General features: G+C 45.9%; 2 protein-coding genes across 3 annotated transcripts in view; one reads left to right on the top strand and one right to left on the bottom strand.

The window, feature by feature from the left end:
* Positions 1–10,951, bottom strand: part of LOC139105555 (protein starmaker) — a 38,109-nt gene extending 27,158 nt beyond the window's left edge. The window contains exon 1 of one of the 2 annotated variants that reach the window (XM_070661735.1): positions 9,021–10,951. The gene's annotated coding sequence lies outside the window, so the exon portion shown is untranslated. Of the gene's footprint in view, positions 1–9,016 lie in introns of both variants that reach the window. The other variant, XM_070661736.1, reaches the window with a different exon arrangement.
* LOC139105565 (protein snakeskin) overlaps positions 1–14,357 on the top strand; it is a 52,366-nt gene that overhangs the window by 20,202 nt on the left and 17,807 nt on the right. The window lies entirely within an intron of this gene.

Consider the following 14,357-nt stretch of genomic DNA (forward strand, 5'->3'; position numbering starts at 1 on the left):
GTGCCTTCAAATACATAAAACTCGAATCTCGTTATACCGCGAGCGTTTCATCCTTCGCTTCTAATTTAGTTCACTTTATCGCGCGCGATAGAGACATCGTTCGTATTTGTGTGAACCTGCGGCAACGATCTTGCGAGCAAAGTTTCTCGAAGGGGAAGAAATGGTACTGCGGTTTCCTGGACGACCTTAAGAACGATTTTAGAATGCCCTTTGGGAAGATTCATCGAGCGTGGCGAGGCGTCGCTCTTCCTCGACGCTCACTGACGCGATTTATGTCGAAGCTTGCCAAGGTCGCGAAAAAGTTTCGCGTTCTTTCATCTCGAAGGCCTTTTTTCGCGAAAGAAAATCTTTCCCTTCCGACTCTCTTGAAATTCTTGCACGGGGAAATTTAATAGTGACCTTTATACTTGAAGGAATCGTAAATTAAAGGACATATTTAATTCAAAATTTAAGAAGCTGAAGAGAACTACGCGAATCCTGGAATGTGTCTTGAAAAGTTTGTAGAACGTTTGGCTAATGCGTAGAGCTTTCACGATGAATTCACCCTCGTCGATCGGCCGGGATTTAGTTCTGATTTGGTGAATCATATTCTAGGGTACCGCGAGGGAAGTTCAAGGGCGATGATCCCACGTAGAATCAAGATGAAGCATCCGCTCGGATTTACGGACGCTTTTCGGTTACGCCGTGGCGATCACGTGAGGATACGAGCCGGGCCGTTGAAGCCCGTCGCGCGGGTTGTGAAACAGTGTCAGTGACCGACAGCCTAAGGCTACCAGACCGTCTTGCACAGAGAGCATCGTCTCAAAATGATTTAAGTATCGTTCACACCGGGGGAAAAAAAAAAAAATAATAAAAAAAGAGCAACAAGTCCGCGAGCGACGACGTTTATGCCCGTTTCGACGCGCCGGCCGTATATCGGCGCTCGAACGACGTGTCGTCAAAAACATCGTCGACGTCCGAAACCCGTCTCGCTTTTACTCCGGCGCGTCTTATCAATTCATCCCATGTCGCTCTCTGCGCGCTATATCGATTGCATAAACATAGGTACTCGATGTATCGCCTCCGCGTGAACAGAATGTCCATTTCTTTCTTTCGTCCTTCGTCCCGCGGAGAAAATACTCCTCTTATTCGATCGCGACCATGCACGTTGATAGAATCGTATTCGCGAGTTACATGCAAATTCGAGAACGCGTCAACGCGATAATAAAGAGAAGCGAAGTTGAACATTTAGCTACTCGTTCTTTGCATAAGTAGGAGGGGTACAGTCGGAGCCTCGTTCGTCTCGCGCGTTCCGTTTGCGGCGAATGTTATAGAATCTACCCGATTAGAATGGTCATCGCGGCCGCGGTGGACGATCCGTTACAATTCTCCGTTGTAACGCGAGACGCGGGTGATCGATCCCGATACGGAGACGAGATTCGTCCGCCAGCGGCGGTCACCGGCCCTGAGAAAGCCCCATCTTTCTCGCGATCGTCACCTTCGACGTGATCGATATCGACTCACACACGCCGGTTGGCCCACTTACGCGCGATCGCGACAACGCGCGTGGCTCGCGTCGCCGGCGATTCCACAATTCCACGCTAAGCTCGGCGAAACTTGATCCGCAGCCCTAATCTCGTTTTCTAAAGAGGGAGGATCTGTGCAGTCAGCGGCTCGGCCGGCTCTCTGCGAACTTGAACGGCGTGCCTGTTTAACGGACTTTCCGCGTAATCTTACTAACAGCGGGCACTATCCGAATGCGGAATGGAGATTGCAGAGTATATCGGTTCTGAATAGACGCATTTTCCACCTCTGCATCATCGCTTCGCGAAGGAAGTTACTCGGCCGTTTCCTGTCGGCCGTCCGAGACGTGCGCCAAGACAAAAGGAAGACGGCTGCTTTGCCGGGCGAGCGAGCGACAACGTCATCCGTTTCGCGGGAACTCTCTCGGCCCGAACCCGTGGGAACCGTTACACGCGGGAAACCGCGGTGCAAACGACAGAAAATACCTGTTCCGTTAATCACTGCGCCAGATGGTGCGCGCACGCCCCTATAATTAAGCCACGTCTAATTGATTTCGCCTCGAATTCGCGTCGAATATGGAATGAAAACGTGTGACGGGTGACTTGGCACGAGCGGGACGATCAAGTCGTCCGTGCTAAACGCGCCGGCGAATTACGTCGGTGCCTAGCCGACCATAAACTTCGGACTCCCTCCGATCTGTATCGAGAAGTAAGGTTTCGTCGCAGGGTTTGGCTGTATAAATTTAACCGACTCGTTTAATCGAAAAGTAGACACTAATAAGTATCAATTATTATGCGTGAACAATTATTGATGGAGCTGTTACTACGAAGCGAAAACGGGCAAATGTAATTATACATAATTACGAGAGAAATTAAAAGAACGAAGCAGAAGCTGAGAAGCTAGATTTACTCCCGCGAACAGAAATACTTCTGAAAAAGATTAGGTAAAATTCTAACGTCCGCAGGGAACCAACGGCGCTTCTTTATCCCTAATCTTTCCTCGTTTCTCCGTCGATAGTTTTGCTTTCCTTCTTTGACAAGGCTTAATGTAATGTCGCTTCGTCATCGCGGCACTAAATGGACTTGACTGCAGGCGCTTCGTCGGTCTGTCCTTTGTACACACGAAAGTTCCCTTGAACGTTCGAACGTGTACCACGACAATGGCGAGTCCGTGTCGGAGGCACGCTCGAGATCCCTCACAGCTAATTCCGAGAATTCCGCAGCCCCGTGACATATCCGCTCGAAAAGAAGGTTAGACCGGAGCTACCACCAGACTGACTCATATTTCAGCGCTCACGACAGGTATTCCTTGCCGTTGCCGTTTAAATACCTGCTCGCATAATTGCCCGCGCGGTCTTATGATTACTTTAATGGTACGCCTTCCCGGGTGCTGCCGGCCGATGAAAAGGAAGACGCTTTCCCGCGCCGCCGACTCCATTGATTATTTCCTCCGTGCAGGAACGAAAGAAATGCATCTTTCAAAAGAAAATTCGGTATCCTTTACGATTACTTCGAAGCAACGTTACGTTTACTCCAGATAGAACTTGCCTCGATGTCCATCAAATTCGACATACATACATTTAAATATGGGAAAGTATCGCGCGATATCGGAGACTCTTCGCTCGATTTGAAACAGTTCCAAGGTGGAGAGCAAACGGTTAGGTGCACGCGATGAATGCCTTATGAAAGACGAACGAACGTCCTGGCGTTACGTAATGTCCTCTTCCGCTTTGTTCGGTAATTGATACCGCTCATTGTGTTAATTTTCGGATCAAACGGCGATGCTCCTTTCCGTCGGCCACGAGCCCGCTGGCGAACCGCGATGCTCCCCGAACGGGGTCAGTCACGAGCCAAATTCGCCGGCAAAAATCGAGGCGCTGCCCACGTGTCAGCAGCTACACAAAACGGTAGTGCGGTGAGAGCCTTGAACCTGAAACCACTCGCAACCGTGGGATGAAAGCACGAAAGCGAGATGGTAGCGATACTACTTGTGCGGTTGCGTTAGAACGACCACCGATTCTCAAATAAACCCGCAATATGTGTCAGAATAAATATTTTTTTTTTTTAACATAAAGTTTCATGATTTATTAATCGTAAAAAAAATAATTATCTAAAACGAACTCGTTAGAAATTATTCTCGATTTTCAATCGCAGTTTGATATTAAGTTTTAAGTACGACCTTTATGTTTAATTTTACAAAAAAAAAAAAGATTTAAACTTCGAGCTGTGATTAAAAAAAAAAAAATTTTAAAGCCTCTTCCAAGGATAATTTTTTTTTTCTTTTTTTCTAAACTATAAAGATAAAACGGTTTCCGCAATACCGGCATCATTTCCGGCTACCAGAAAATCAGCGCGCCGTGTAATGACCCGTCGACACGGTGTAGGAATTAGCGGAGATGCCATAATTGCGCCCAGAAAGTAGCTACAATAGTGCCTCCTTCGTGGCCCTTTCCTGAGCACACAAAACAAATTCTTGTTACCTTCTCGAATTGTGCTCCGCGTAACGGTACAAACCGCCGCATAAACCACGCGCAATATTGTGCATTGTCAGCTAGCGTGTCGGGTTTTATCGATATTTGTCTCTGAACTCTTTCAAAACGTTACACATAACTATTCTCCAAACGCACTGTGTTTGTAATCAACAAACAATAATTGCCAGAAGTGTCTTAATTTCCGGAGGTATTTGCGATTTGAATGCGAATATGAAAACCACTTTATTTGCGAATTAAATAGATTGTATCTCGAAAACGTGTAATAATATTTAATGATAAATACCGTGAATATGTTACGCATCAGTTATTACATTCGAAATTTAAATCAAAGGTTGAAATTGCGCAACGCAATTGCATTGCGCGGTATTGCAAGTGCGAAGAATTTTCTTTTTTTTTTTTTTTTTTTTTTTTTAAACATTGATCGCAGAGGTTCGGTGTTTAAAATAACATCGGTGTACCGGTGTAACATCATCCTATAATACAGCGTCGCGATCTCGCGTACATACGACGATGTACCGCAATGTCGAGCCGTTCTCGTCACTTCCTGACTCATTGCTGGACACTTCTTTCCGCGCGGGAAAACATCACGAACGCGCGTGTCATCATCTCCTGCATTTCGCTCCGAGAGCGTGAACATTCTCGCGTTCGACGAGGAAACGCGCCGATCACGCGCGACAAAGCCTCCTGCTTCTTGCCTCAAAATTTACATATTACATTGACATGAATTTATTTTACACATATGACTGCTATTTATTTATTGAATTAACAAATTAAGCCACGCGGCGAGAAAAACGCATTCTAAAAATATCAGATCACGAATTCTTTTTTTTTTATTGACAACAATGACTTTTTAATTCGACAAAGATTGATCTCGTTGATTTTAGCGGTGAAATGTCAAATATTTTTCCTCCGAAATTGCGGTATTCCTTTTTTTTTTTTATTGTTTTTTTTTTCTATATGACGTGTCATCGACCTCTTCCGTAATTTAATTTATTTTTAATCCATTTCACCAATCTGGATGCTGCTGTCTCGCTTCGGCGGACGTTAGCGAACGATTTACATAGGCGAGTGTTTTGGAGCCATCACGTACGCCATCGAGTAGTTAATACCTATTTTCGTTTGGTCCGTACACGTTCCACAGAATTTTATTTGGCGGCAGCGGACCGTAACGAAATCCCTCGGCGCTGCGCGCCGGCTAAAATCCCGTTCCGGAGGCCGCGATTGGCGGGCGCTTGATTGAATTGGCGGTCAGTGGCGGGCATTAGGTCCAGCTTGCAAAGGATTGAATTTCTGTCACAATTATCGACCCGGTCCCTCTTATCCGCGCGTCTACGTACAAACCTGGGACCCGCCACGAAAATTCCGTGGCAATCGTCTAAACGCAGCTGCTGCCTTTTAATGGCAAGGGCAACGAAGAAGGGTAAATCCGAATCCAAATGCTCCCCGAACGATATTCGAATAAACAGCGTACATTTCCGAGCGGAATTGCTTTTACAAGGGTGGAAGGTTCTTGCCGCTCGAGTACTTTCTGGTTAAAACGCGGTATTATAAACTGTGTGCCGATTCTGAAATCTAGAAACGAAAATCGCGTTCGGTCGCGACATAATATCGCGGACAAAGCGAAAAGAAGATAAAACACGGCAGAGATGGGTATACAAATATTTTCCGTTATGTAATTTAACGCGATATTGATAATTGTGTCGTGGGCTATCAAAGAGTCAAGGAATTTCTGATAATAATTATGAAAGACATTCACTTTCTCTGAATCATTTTCATGAAATAATTCAAGCTATCTACCGAGAAAAAAAACATCTGATATAAGCGTTTCCGTGTATCTGGACCGGACGAACATTTCTTCATATTAGCACCGATCTATTGACGCATTGGAAAGCACCGAGAGAGAAGAGTGTCACGGCCGACCCGAATCGACGACACGTATACTTTCGTCGCTAAGTCCGAAAACGTGAGATGAATCTGCGAATTATGCGACCGAGATCGATGTCGAGTCCGATATTCCTATATCGGATCTCATTAGAAAGTATTGCGATCGCCACTAAATGCGCGATTATACAAATTTTAAGGTTGATATCTCGAACTAAAATCTCTTTCTGTAATAAAATAAGATTTATAAATTTGTTTATTCCGTCTGATGTAACAGAATTTTTCAGCCCTTTAACTTTATCACGGTTCAAGAAAGATTCCTCTCCAACGTCGCGTGCTTCGCGATACCAGATTCTTATCGAAAAGATCAGACCGCGCGACAGACGGAATAATTATTCGCTGATATCTTAGTTAATTACTGCGTACGGTATGTTAACTAGCGATGACGCGACGATGCGCATGAATGTGCGTGCGCGGCAATCAAAACGACGTTATCCGCATTCCTCTTTTTCGTGTACGCGTAATTAAGAGCAAAGTAAAAACGTCAACGGAGAGACGTTATAAAGTGGGATTAACGTTCATAATATTGTTGCAAGATATGCACCGCTATAAATAAATTAAATTAAAGCCGTTCTTCAATTTTTCTGGTGGCTCAAGTTTCGTGAAAGTTATCGTGATAAATAAGGATGTAATAAGGAAAATAGAAAATCATAGCTAATATTACGGAATATAAATTCTAAACCTAATTAATGGAATACATTAAGTACGCGCTACTAAAACTTGGATAGACCTAACCGTCACGGGAAGTCGATACCGCCATGTGACGGCGAACTACTTTGATCTGGATTCTTTACTGTCCGATCTGGACGCGGATCCTGACCTCCGTTAACCGGGTATCGGTGACCTCACCAGCCGTCGAACTAGATTAGACGATCGTAACCTAACACGAGAACGCCGACTATTCCATTTCAATCCGACAAAACATTTTAATTAATTTCAATTCACTTTGTTCGACTAAAATAAGACACATAATTAACAGCCGAATTAATTTAATAGACTCAACTATCGTAATTTTTTTTTCCCGATATATTTTGACATAAATTATAGATTAAGATTAAGGTTAAATAACTTGATCGTGTCTGGCCATTTTGCTAATGACTAAAGGCGTTTAGTTTCTAACATTTTATAGAACTATCTGCCAGCTGATGTCACGCTTCTAGCAGTTTATCATCGTTCTTTCTTTCATTATCTTTTAGGCAAGACTCATCCTCCAAGTATTGAAAAAACGGAACAATAACTTTGAAAGCTCTAGTGAAAGGTTTTTTGAACATATTAAAATTGTCTGCATAAAGAAAAGATAAATAACGGCCGAAAGCGAAAGTGCTTTCTGTGAAAGTGCTTTCAACAATTTCATAATGGAATGCGTAAATACACGGCAATAACAGAATTTTTTTCCCACAAATATTAAATTCTTGTTAAAATAATTTTTTATATTTTATTCTGTAAATTGATATTTTTATACGGTTCTAAACATTATTTTAACGAGCATTCGGCAGCAATTTATCACTGTTAACAATGCTTAGTCGTTGCAAAAAAAAAGAAAGAAAAGAAAATTTTTTTTATTAAGCAACCTTTAACGTCTTTTTATGATTTTGATAATGCGTTATCGCCAGATTTTATCGTTTGACTCACATATTCGACGAGAATAATGATATAAAAATCAATAAGCCGTTCTCGCGTTCAATGACGGATAACGAGTATGCTAACTGGAGTAATTTTCGTTGCACAATAATATGTGTAAAGTAGTTTTATCAAACATCGTACAATGTGTGTACTTGGTAACGTGCGACTCGGTAAATGGTATAATATTAGCGACGTTTAAATCAATCAAGATTGAGCAACGTGTCTCACATTACGTTTATGGCAACATAAAGATTCAGAAAAGTGGCAATTTCGTTAGACGTACGTTTAATCAAAATGTAACGCGATCTTTAACTCAATTGCACGAGATCTATATGTATTTATAAAAAGGCATATCGATGGATTATACGACTCTTTGAAAGACGCAAATAGCTGTCGTTCGGTAGACCAGATCGGTGAGCAGCGGGTGAAGTTATTCTTGCAATTAAAGGGTTAAGACTGCATTTCGTGCCGAGATCGTACTCGAGAAACTAATTGAGAACCGCGAAGTGCGCTCCGTTAACGAGCGTAATTGTTCTTGGATACAAGGGGATTTAATTACACGGCACCTTCGTCCGCGCGCCAAGCGCAACGCACCTCGTATTAATGAGCGACAATCGCGGAGGTAAGTAATTACGCAAAGAGCGGCCGGCGTATCAACAATCCGCGCTTTTACCCTGATTCCACGTCATTTGTTTACAAGTAAACAAACTGCGGTAGCCCACAACACGCCGCTGGTTAATTAATCGGTCGTATATGGCCAGTCTGCGTCGCGCTACCGATCGATTCTGATTCCGATTGTCGCGATATTCTGTTGCGCATAAAAAAAAATTTTTTTTTTAACAACGTAGGGATTGAAAAAAAAATATCGGGGTACTTCGACGAAATACATTATGATTTTGCGTCAATAATGTAATTTAAAATTTAAATATGTCCACGCGCACCGGAGAATTTGTGACAGAAACGAATAACGAAATAAAATTTTTCAAGTGCTACGAATACTGCAAAAATTATTCCGCGTAAGATTAATATTGATAAAAGTAACAGATCAGACTTTTCATGAACTTTAAAAAAAAAAAAAGGGAAAAAAATACCCTATCGACGAGAGTATCGCCGAGAAAGTATAATTTTCGAATGTGTAAATTATTCTGTGTTTTTTCTATCACGGGGTTTCATTGTGCCTCAACGTGCGGAACAGCTCCGAATCCAATCCACGCGGAAATTTTTTCGTTTTTTTTTTTCTTTTTCCCCCGGATGCTATATTCGCGATTTCGTCCCGTGCGAACCCAAACCACCGGCTACCTCAATTTGCAGTCCTGCGTAAGATACGTGACGTTCGCGATATCCGTGGGGACCAATCGCGAGGACGATCGATTTCCGTCCGAGCGCCGGCGGCGTGTTTCCGCCGCGTGTTTACATCTATGTACATATATATGTATACGCGTAAACGAAACAACGTACTTACTACTCTCGCGGATTCGCCCGGGGAGGCGCAGATCCGTTCGTCCTCTCCTTCCCCGTCGCTGATATCCGATAAAGCAATATCAATTTATCGCGTCTCCTCGCGCGTGTTCGTGCGGTCTTCCTCTTTTTTCCTCGTCCCTCCGCTAGCCGCTCTCCCGTCCTCTCTTTCTTTCGCGTGTCGCGTCGCGAAGTTTCTCTCCTCTCCGATCCCGGAGTAATCCGTGTGCTCTTCTCCCTGCGGCGAACGTCAGGCCCGCACTTTCTCACGGAATAGCCGACGAAAAAAAAAAAAAAAAAAAAAAAAAGCGACGCGAGGATGCAATCGAATGTGTCACACTCGCGCACAACCGCTTCCGTTACCGATCTCCTCCCGCAGCCGGCGAACTTTTGTCCGTGTCACGTGGAGACCTGTTTCAGGCACACCTTGTCGTCTGCTTTCTCTCTTCCTCCTAGTCTCTCTTGGTGTGATCGAAGAAACGTCACTTTCCCTCTGTCCCTCCTATACCAGACGTCCGTTAAATGTCACAGTTTACTTAATCCTCTGTCACTGGGTCCTCCTCGATAAAAGAAACTATCGAGTTCGTGCGATTTTTTCACGGCACTTTGTTTATTTTAATGTTTATTAAATTTTTAACTCTTCTCACAACTTTGTTTTGTATTAACGTCCTCGATCGATTCGCTCGAAAGCAACAAGCCCGCTCGCTCGCTCGCTCGCTCGCTTCAAGTCTCTTTTCTTCTTCCCCCCTACTGTCTTCACCTCGTCCTCGTGTCAATTACGCTCGCACCTGTCCGGCTGACAAACCGACGCCGCCGCCAGCGCACTTTCACGAGTCGCGCTGCTTTCGGTCGCGTTTTCGGAATCGTCACGACGGACGGTCCGGCGACGCCGACGATCGGAGTCCTCACGATCTGCCTTCCGCGGAAGCGGAATCGCTCCGCCGAAACTTGCACCGGCCGGTTGCCGCCCTCACGCGATCGATTGATCCCTCGATCGATACCGCGGACTTTCTCTCTTCTGGACGTTAACACTGAACCCAACGCGATCTAAGACGTGGCGTTTCATCGTTTCTTTCGCGCGGTCGCTATCGCCGCGAAAAAGAAATAAAAGGAAGTGACGTACAAAAAATAATCCGGAGCAGTAAAAATTAAAAATTCTCCTGTTTTTTTTTTTTTCTTTCTTTCTTTTTTTCTTCCTTTCTCGCGGAAGCGCAACGTATTTGCAATTAACGCGGTATACTCGCGGTCGAAGCTCGCTCCGATACTTCTTTCCCAACGAGGAATTTTTCTGCGTGCGTGCAAAACGAAGTTCCGAAAAGGCTGCTGAGTGCTCGCAGAGCTACCTTCCGTTCGGTGCAGGCGTCGAGTGGCGACTGTCGTTTCTTCCAACGCTCGGCCTGCGCCTCCGGCTTGCCTGTCCCTTCCCCCTCTTCGAGACCATCGGGAACCGACTACACACAGATCACGGATTTATGCTATTACCACACCGTGTTCCACCCCCTGCGGCCGATGCTCTTCATCCACCCGTAGGCCTTACCTTTTTTTTTTTTCTCAACTCCATATTTTCTAGTGGCCCAGAAGGTCTCGATGGGCCTGTCTCACTGACTCAGCCGAGCAGGATTTTCTTTTTCAACGAACGAGTTTTTTTTAATAAAAAATAATCGAACGCATGATAACCGTGAGAAGAGATAAAAGAATACGAAAAAAATATTAAGTCTTATTTGCACTGACTATTTAGATTTAATTTAATTTGTGTACAGCTTTGCATTAACTTGTCAATGTTCTGTAAAAATTATATAAAAATATGGGCACTCGCATCTCGTAGGCATCACGTAAGCATCTCTCCCCAGGCCCCTCGCACTAGAGTCACGGATATATGATTCGATAAAGTATCTCCCTTGAAGGGTCGACCCTCTACCCCCATAAATACAAATATCCTAGCGAACAGGATCGTGCAATTCGCACGACGCATCGCTGGCTCTCGCGCACGTGCGCGGGAGAGCATGTGCGGAAAAATCAGGCACGTGGACATATGGGCGCGTGACAATGACGAGGTTTCCTCTCGGAACCGAAAATCCATAAATGTACCTTAATGTAAAAGTAATATAAATTTAAAAGCAGAGTTACTTGACGTTCGGGACACATAATTTCGCGAGCCCCTTTCTGTAAATCCGTCTGCGTGCGCTGCACAACTTCGGGTTACCACCCGGAATAAATCAGCTAAGGAAAAACCTGCTGGAAGGTATTAACGTCGCGTCGCAGGACAGCCCTTTGCGCTCGCGAGAGGATTAAGCCCGCGCCCTTATCGCGCGTTCCTGAAACCCCGCGTGGGTCCCGGGGGGGATTTTCTCGTTCTCCGCTTGATCCTGTCTGACACGGGCGATCTAACCGTCCGGCTGCAATTCTGCCGGTTGCAGGATGCCGGCGGATGTGGGACGGCGAAGGAGGAGAATAGGGGTGACCGGGAGCGGGGCATAGTTCGCCCTTATCGGAGGTCGCGCATGACGAGACAAGCTAATTGTGTTATCAACGTACAGCGGACGCCACCGCGGCCCCGCCGCCACCCTTCAAGCTGTCGCCCTTTCGGCGTGCATTCAGCATAGCACGCGTGTTTGTTTTCCGAACGCCGCATCTGCAGTCGCCGTGACGAGCGCACGTGACTCCATTCGCGCGCAAATCTCTCTGATAACGCGGGATCGCCGGAAGTGAACTTCTCGGCACGTCCGCGAAGTTGAATTACCTTCGTCGACGGCGGTCCCTCGGTAAGGGAGGACTTGGAAATAAAAATTCCGAATTCAATTAAGAACTGACTATCGATGCATTACTTAACGTTTGGAATCCGCAGCTGTAATGTCGGCGATTAAATTTAAGATAAGAGATAGCGGAGCATTTACAATAATTTACTTTTTAACAATATAAATTTTAATTATTTTAGAAAGAAACGAGTTCTCGAAATACGCGGAGCCGTCCGAGCCGGAACCTAAGAGGCCCCGTTACTTATCGCTCTAGGTAATGCGATTATTTATTTGTTACACATTAAGTTAGCGCAATCACGGGCGCTCGGCAATTACAGTAGCGCGCGCGCTGTCATCGTACGTAAGGCCATTAAAATAATTGCTGGTGTCGGTGCCCGGTCCCAACCGTAGCGATGGATAGATAGAAGGAAAGATCGGCCGTTGGCTAATTATTATCGTTGCAGCAGTTACAACTATTCGCGCAGCCAAAGGGCCACCGCTTGCTTTCCGCCCCCGGGGGCATAAGAAAAAGCACGCGGGGGAGGATCCGCGCGGTGTCCGACTTAATTACGAGCGGGGCATATGGACGGACCCCTCTCCCCTCCCCCTCTCCCCCAACCGTAGTCCACTCGCTCGCCTCGGTATGAATATCGCATTAAGTCCTGAGTGAGAGATAGCTCTAGGCAGGGGTGGGCCCCCGACGGGAAACTACGAATTTAATAGAATAATAAATGGGGTTCCGCGTGTGCGCGGGGGCGGTGGGACGCCTTGCCCGGGGCACAAATCGATCCGCCAATCGTAATCGTTCTACACAGCGTGGTCCACGTAAATGTTGGAGTAAACCAGAAACAGCCGAGAAATCGGGGGATTATTCCACGCGATTGAATGACGCGTTGCTTCTTACCGACGAAGATTTTTAAGTGCCCCACGTTACTATTGGAGATTTAAAATCTAATCGCTGCTATACCTCGCTGCTTCATTTAAACTTTATAATCGTGCTGCTGCTCATTGATTCTCTACGTCGTGCTCGTTCTTTTAGGAACTTTTTAATTGTAGAGCGTAAGCGCGCGATTTTTTTTTTTCCCCCGAAGGTGGATCGCCAGAGGAAATGGAAACCTTAGCCGGGACGCGAAATGTCCCGCGCCGAGGAACTCATCGCGGCATATAGGTCTGTGGAGTAATACCTAAATTAATAATTGCGCCTTCCCGCGCGGTAATTACGTGTACAATCGCCGCGCGTGCAGAAGGGGAGGCGCGGGAGGAAGAACGGCGACGGGGAGGCTCGTAGGTAATTGCACGCGCGCATTCCCGCGTATCAGTATGCAGGCGTGCATAAGCGCGCTCGCATACGGGGTCGAACTCTCGGTGCATTTGCCTTAATGAATCCCGCCGGCACACGCGTGCGTTTCCGTCCGCGCGCGCGTACGCTCCGATACTCGCGGAGGAACGCGCGGAAATGTTAAGCTAGAACAATAACTATAAATAAAAGATACGCCCTGCGCGCGTATCCGAGCCCCCAAGAGCGAGTTGCGCAACGTGTAAATGCGCGCAGCGTTGAAAATTTATACGCCGAGCTTGGTACGCCAGGAGAGGAAAAATGTAGATCAACGTCTATAAAATTTAACGTCCGGGGAATTTTATATAAACGTTTCCAGTAACTGGAACTCAGATTTATCTGTAATTATTCTGTAATAGGGTGCCGAAAAAATGTCTATCGATTATCGTTGTTAATTAGCGAATTCCCGATAAGCCCGCGGCTAGCAGTTTTGTCGCAAAAAGTGCGCGGACTCTGGTTATCATCGCGTACACGCGTCATCGGGCGTTCGTGTACATAGAGAACAGAGACAGGGGATTCGTGTGACTCGGTGCATTTCCTATAATGAACCCGCTGGCACGTACACGCTTATACATGCGCGAACGTTGCAGCGGGGACGCGGGACGGAGCAGATCGAGCCGCTGGAGTAGCCTGTGTGATGTTACAGGTTCAATGCATTAGTTTGCCTAAAAGGTTTGTGCCATCAGTCTCTAAATGTCCTTCTGTCGTTCTCCCCGCGCTCGCCTCGCCCCTGTCTCTCTTCCTCCGCCTCTCATTCTCTGCCGATTCTGCACGCGATCTCCGTCCCTCGATCTCTCGTTACCGTTTTGCTCGCGCGAACGCGTCCTCGAGGGAAAAGGAGGGCAAACGCAACCCTCTAGTTTACAGCGCGCGCCCACGGTCAACGCTCGCACGTGAATTAAGTGCGCTACATCAGCGAAATTTAGATGAGTTAGTGCGGCGCGTTAATTCACGCTAATGGACAAGTTATGAAAGTTTAATTGTCGGTTAGGCACACCCACGGCGAATCCATGGACACGAGATGGGTCAGAGATGCGAGCGAGAAAGGGAGGAAGCTGCTGCTCACCCTGCTTTCCGAGATCAAAATTTCCTAAATGTGGTTAAGTTTCTTTGCTGGAACGAATCGTGCTAATTCAAGAGGGACAGAGGAAATGTATATTAAATTGTTATCGATTTGGTGGAGAAGTTACGCGCAGTACGTGAATCATAAATGCCTGAGCCGATGGTCATCTAAGGCTCTGAATTCCATGAATACTTTAGACTAGACTAA

Source organism: Cardiocondyla obscurior, linkage group LG09 (assembly GCF_019399895.1).
Source record: "Cardiocondyla obscurior isolate alpha-2009 linkage group LG09, Cobs3.1, whole genome shotgun sequence".
Classification (NCBI taxonomy): Eukaryota; Metazoa; Arthropoda; class Insecta; order Hymenoptera; family Formicidae; genus Cardiocondyla; species Cardiocondyla obscurior.